Genomic DNA, 7,061 nt, shown 5'->3' on the forward strand with positions numbered 1-7,061 from the left:
AGATATTAAAATAAGATACTATAAAATTACATGAAGCATGTACACATTAATAGCCATTAGTAATAGCTTGATATTTCTATCTAAGCAACACTTTATTAAAATGTCAAAAGGTGATATTTGACCACTCACATGACTGCTTTTCTTACTTGAGTTTTCTGCTCTTCTAAGAAATTGTGTGTGTTTGTGTCTGTGTTTGCATGTTTGCCATTTTTATTCTATTTTTTAACCACTGTGACTTGGAGTATTATTAAATTTTGTTTCACATATGTATGCATATTCACATATTTATACTTACATGTAAAATAAGGCTTATATTTTATATTTCAGTTATATAATAAACACATGAAGCTGATATTATTTTAGGGAAAATTGATATTATTTGCCATCAGCTAATTTTTGAAACAATTAATTACTAGCAATTATATTGTGAAATATTATTTTCCCCAGGTTCTTTGAATATATATCATGGCTTCTAGTTCAGTGTTTTATGCAATTCTTTGGTGTGCAAATCAGTATGTTTCTGAGTCTTTCAACTTCTCCTAGGCTCTTTTCCTTTTGGGTTGTCTTATCCAATTTCAATGTGCTAATTTTTGTTTTAATCTTATGATTATCCCTTAGAAGCTTGTTTGTTTTCTAATGAAATACAGAATTTAAGAAGAGAGAGAATGAGAGAGTGAGAAAGAAAGAGAAAGAGGGTGGAAGGGGTATAGGGAGGATCCCAGAGAAGGAGTGGAAAGCATAATCAGGAAAAAAATACTATTTTTAATAGAAGTGTTTGCCATGCTTAAAAATGTGTCATTTGCATATATACACAGAGTGCATTCATTATTGAACATTTATTAAAGCACAACACATATTTTTTGTGTTCAAATCAGAATACAGTTATTTTATATGTTGCTAAATATACACATCATCAGCTATTTAGAAGATTGTTTCTTAAAAAATCACATTGGGAATTATAATCATAGTTATATATCTATCCACATAACATTTCATAACATTTGGTTTTAGGCATAAAAATTTAATGGACATTAAAATCAATTTACAGGAGAGAGGGTGGAATGATGATATTTTTTAGGTACTATATCATATTTTGAGCAACTGTGGTACCCTTTAAATGATCTATTTTTATCTCTCTATGAAGATGGTGTTGTTTATCCTTTCCTTCTCTTACAGATGGAATAATTGAGATTCATCGAGATTAAAGAGTATGCCTGAAGTCATAGAATTCTTGTCAAATTTACTGTGAGATGAAAGGTTTCCTATTTCAGACATGAAATCAAAACACAGGAAAGCCAATTAATTTGTTCTGATATACCATGTATTATACTTCCCACTTTCTATTCTAATTAATTGGAAATAACCTATTTCTGTACAAATAAAAACAGAATTTTACATATTTAATCTGTGTCTGTTCTTTGGACATTAAGTACAAGCTGGACAAATAACCCAATAATTCTGAGAGCATAGAAATATTGAAGGGGCCTTCTTCACCGCAAAGGACAAAGTGCTGACGGCGAGGGAAAGTACCATACTGAGAACTAACAGATGCCATCTTTTTATTTATTAATCATTTTATTTATATACCTTTCTAACGTTATCCCCCTTCCAGGTTTCCCCTCCACAAACCGCCCCTCACTCTATCCCTCTCCCGTTTGCCTCTAAGAAGGTGCTTCCCTACCCACCCACTTCTGCCTCATCCCACTATCAGGACCAAGTGCCTCCCCTCTCACTAATGTCAGACAGGACAGTCGACTGCTACATATGTTGTAGGAGCCATGGACCGGCTGTGTTACACTCTTTGGTTGTTGGTTTATTCCCTGGGAGCTCCGAGGGATCCGGCTAATTAATACTATTGTTCTTCCTGGTTCCACTGAACACACAAACAATGCCCATGTCTGGGGAAACAGCAGATATAATGTTTCAAGTGTCCTGAGTTCAACTGGGGTGAAGATAATGAGCCCTTGAGAAAAAGAGGAGGCTGGAAAGAGGTTCTAGATTCTGTGGAGAGGTCTGGCTCACATGTAACTGTCCTTTTGCCTTTGCCTAGTTTGGGCTTGAGAACTAAGTTAATGATGATATTTTGAAACTTAAAAGAGAAGCATTCACGATTGAAATTAATAGCTTTGCCAGAGCCTGACAAATACAGAGGCAAATTCTTGCAGCCAACTTTTGGACTGGGCACAGAGTCCTCAATGGAGGAGTTAAAGAAAGAACTGAAGGAGCTGATAGGGTTTTCAACCCCATAGGAAGACCAACAATATCAAGCAACCAGACCCTCCCCCCGCCCAACTCTCAGGGACTAAACCACCAACCAAGGAGTACACATGGAGGGACCCATGGCTCCAGCCACATATGTACCAGAAGATGGCCTTGTCGGGCATCAATGGGAGGAGAGTCCTTTGGTCCTGGTAAAGGCTTGATGCCCCAGTGTAGGGGAATGCCAGGGCAGAGAGGCAGGAATGGGTAGGGAGCACGCTCATAGAAGGGGGGGGGCTGGAGGATGGGATAGGGTTTTCTTGAGGGGAAACCTGGAAAGGAGTTAACATTTGAACTGTAAATAAAGAAAGTATCCAAATTGATAGAATGGTAAACACTATAGTTTGTTAACCAGATAACTGAAATTATTTAAGCCCAACTCAAATTTCCATGCACTTCAGCATATTTAATTCTGCTTTAAAATCAAGAATCACACACTTTTGGGAAGCAGATATGATTTGTTTGCTTAAAATCTGTCACTATATTGTCACTAATTGTCATATGCACACTATAACACATATTTGTTAATAATCAATGACAGTGCCTTTGTACCACAAGCATCCTTATAATTTTTGAATACCAGTTGCCTTGCTAAATGGAAACAATGTTTCTCATGTAGAAATGGAACTTAAATAAAATTACATTTAACAAGCTGCCAGAACTCATTATGTATAGTAAACATGTATTCTTAACAAATGAAATATTTAACAATTCAAGCATTGAAAAAAAATTGGGCAGGCCTAAGAATCATTAGTATTCCAGGTGAGGCAAACCATGCAAATTTACTCAGCTGTAAGGAATGAGTCATACACTATTTAATATAACAAAATAGTTTATGTATATTAGAGTAAACAGTGAAATCACAATAGAAAAAAAAAATGGGTTTGGTTCAGATGTTGAGCTGCTATGTAAACCAATTATCTATCCGGAGGGAAACAGCTCTGTCTACAACTACTTAGGCTCTAGGGCCTATTACAAACCCTGGAGTGGGTTGTTGTTTCTGTTCTCAAGGGAATTTACCACGTCACACTAGAAATAGCTGACAATAATTAGAAAGCCTGCTTCTGCCAGTATTGCACACATTTTTAATACCTTCCTAAGTATTATGGGAGATAATACACAGGGTCTTTAGAATTCTAGTCATGCCACAACAAGCCACAGAAAGGACAACTAGACAATAGCCCCAAACTGGACTGTGACAGGCTAATTATTGTGGCTTCATTATAAAACCTCTTTTTACATAGGTCACCTGGGAAGTGTAATTAAAAATGCATTATTGGTGTATTTTTTATTGAAGCAATTAAATTAAAAAGCCAAAAAAATAATTATATGAGGAGCAAATAATAATGTTGTTCAACAGCATTTATCTAAGAAAGAGAGAACACGTTAGTGCTTCATTAGCAGTAAATGTGTTAACGGGAATCTGTTTGAAAAATGAGCCATAGAATGGCTTTTAAATACGCAGATTAAAGGATTTATAATGTCAAGTTTAACACAGAAATTATAGATAGTATTACATAACCATGAATGATAGCACCTTTAATCTGACTTAGTAAAATGATTTACATCATGCTTCCTGCGGCTTCAGTTATGTGAATATTATATGTACTGTATCTCAGATAAATCCCTTATATTTTTATGTGGACTTGTTCCTGCTTTCTAATTAGGTGGTACCTAATATAATTAGATATTAAAATATGTATCTTCAAAAGAAGACTATTTGTCTTAGATACCCACTCCCTACAAACTATAACATCATTTATTTAGGAAGATTTTGTAACTCTCTAATCTACTGTACCAACTGAACCCCCCTCCTCTATACCCAAGCTCTCTTGGCATATCTCTGCACCTACATCATGACAACTGCCATCATCACACATGCTGTAATTAATGAGAACTTTCTACCTGCAAAGAAGTAAACATCACCCATGATGTGCACAGTATTGACTTTTAATTCTCTGAACAACTGTAAGAGATTGGTGCCTCATTTCCATTTTATAAACAAGGATAATCGTGGTAATTTAATTGATCTGTACATCAATGATAATGCAAATTGTTCTCCAGTAAATTATCCACAGTAACAATATTCTTTGTTCTAGTAGAAATCTTTCAAATTTTAAGCCTTTATATCTTTGCTGAATATTATTCTGATGATATAGAAGCCAGATAAGCATCTATAAAGGAAGATTCTCATGTCTGACCCTCTTTTTTTTTAGAGGAAAAATTAAAATTCACAATTCCAGACACATGTCAGTTATGCAAGAGTATACCAGAATGAAGTAGACAAATGAATAAATAAACCATCACCAGAGAAGTTCACTGTTGAATATAGGACTTGATTCAAAACAATCATTGTTGACAAGAAGAAAAGTGTTCTATTTATGTTTTGTCCTAAGACTTAGTAGTGATCATGACCAATTATTACCTAATAACTCCAAATTAGATCTTGGTATATTATAATTAGTTTAATTGGTAGTTTGAGTACTGTTACATTTCATTGGAATTTTTATAAAAGTCAATGTTTTTCATGTCACAAGCAACCATTCTTGAATATATACAGTAATCTCTGTCTGGTGTCTGGCTTGCTATACATTACCAACAAGCACATGCAAATCATTGGTAGAGCTGAGAAACTTTTAGTGCAGAGGGTCAAGTGACTGTTCCATGTCCATGCTGCTAATGAATTAAGGGCTCAGATGCTTTTTCAGAGTCTGCTAGATTAAGGTATACATTGTTTCAATAAAGATAGCACCATAAATTTGGGGTTTTGAATATTTTATGATTTGTAAATCCTTTTGAAGCTAAATTTCACACAAGAATTTATTCAAAATTCATAAAACTTAAGAAACCTAAATGTTTTATATTTTAGAATGATATATATGTATTCTGTTTACTAAACATGAGGGCTATCAATCAATGTATTCAGTGTTAAGCATTTCTTTGCAGTTATATCAAAAATTGAAAAGGGTGATAGTATTATTACCTTAGGTACTAGTACAATCAACATCTATTCTTTAATTTTTGTATAAAAATTATTTATTAATTTTGTAAATTAGATATAGATTTTAATGTATATTCTTATTTCAAACATTTTATTTCACCCTGTTAATTGTTTGTTTGTTTGTTTTTGTTTTTTTGTTTTTCGAGACAGGGTTTCTCTGTAGAGCCCTGGCTGTCCTGGAACTCACTCTGTAGATCAGGCTGGCCTTGAACTCAGAAAACTGCCTGCCTCTGCCTCCCACGTGCTGGGATTAAAGGTGTGTGCCAACACCTCCCAGCCACCCTGTTGATTTTTTTAAAAGATTTATTTATTTTATATATATGAGTACACTGTAGCTGTCTTCAGATATACCAGAAGAGGGCATCAGATCCTATTACAGATGGTTGTGAGCCACAATGTGGTTGCTGGGAATTGAGCTCAGAACCTTTGGAAGAGCAGTCAGTGCTCTTAACCACTGAGCCATTTCTCCAGCCCTCACTCTGTTAATTAGTACCCTGTTAATGTATTACACTAGTTGACTAAATTTTCTAACTAATCTCATCTAGGATTTTTTTTTTCAGAACATCATGTTTAGGTAGGCATAAATGAGGGGAATTAACAAAAATAGTCATCTTTAGAATTTTTTCTCTTTAATTCCAAACTAATTTATATGTCTTTGAATAAGATATAAATGACAGGAAAGTCTGAAAGAACAGACTAAATGAAAGATCTTTAAAACATATGCCAATTAGTTGCTATACTATAATAAAAGATGATTAAAAGTCTAGTTCCCTCAAGTTCACTGGATCGGTTTAATTGTGGAATCAGCAAAATACTGAGTACGTATATTATCTAACTGGTAGACATAACTTTCTTTTCTATCTCACTATTCTAACACAACTGGAAAATACATCATTATGTTGCATATTTACAGATTGCATGTATTTTCAAGTACAGCATCAATGTGATAAGATACTAAGATGGAGAAATTTAACTATAAAACACTAGGATCTGCATCTCCACTTCCAAGAATGGTATAGCTGGGTCCTCAGGTAGATCTATTTCCAGTTTTCTGAGGAACCTCCAGATTGATTTCCAGAGTGGTTATACTAGTTTCCAATCCCATCAGCAGTGGAGGAATGTTCCTCTTTCTCCACATCTTCTCCACAACATGTGTTGTCAACTGTGGTTTTGCCATTCTAATTGGTGTAAGGTAGAATCTCAGGGTCATTTTGATTTGCATTTCTCTGATCACTAAGGACTTTGAACATTTCTTTAGGTATTTCTCAGCCATTCACAATCCCTCAGTTGTAAAATATAGGTTTAATTGGATACCCCATTTTTTGATTGGGTTGTTTGCTTTTTTGGTGATTACCTTCTTGAGTTCTTTATATATTTTGGATATTAGCCCTCTATTGGATGTGGGGTTCATGAAGATTTTTTCCCAATCTGTAGGTTGTCGATTTGTCTTATTGACTATGTCCTTTGCCTTACAGAAGCTTTCCAGTTTCATGAGGTTCCATTTATCAATTCTTGATCTTAGAGCATGAGCCATTGGAGTTCTGTTTAGGAAATTTTCCCCTGTGCCAATGAGTTCAAGGCCTTATTTGTGACAGCCAGAAAACTGGAAATAATCCAGATGTCCCACAACAGAAGAATAAATACAGGAAATGTGGTTCATTTACAAAATAGAATACTACTCAAAGAACGACATCCTGAGTTTTTCAGACAAATGGATGGAACTAGAAAATATCATTCTGAGTGAGGTAACTCAGACGCAAAAGGACATGCATGGTATGTACTCACTAATAAGTGGATATTA

The sequence above is a fragment of the Mastomys coucha genome, unplaced genomic scaffold (genome assembly GCF_008632895.1).
Source record: "Mastomys coucha isolate ucsf_1 unplaced genomic scaffold, UCSF_Mcou_1 pScaffold15, whole genome shotgun sequence".
Taxonomy (NCBI): domain Eukaryota; kingdom Metazoa; phylum Chordata; class Mammalia; order Rodentia; family Muridae; genus Mastomys; species Mastomys coucha.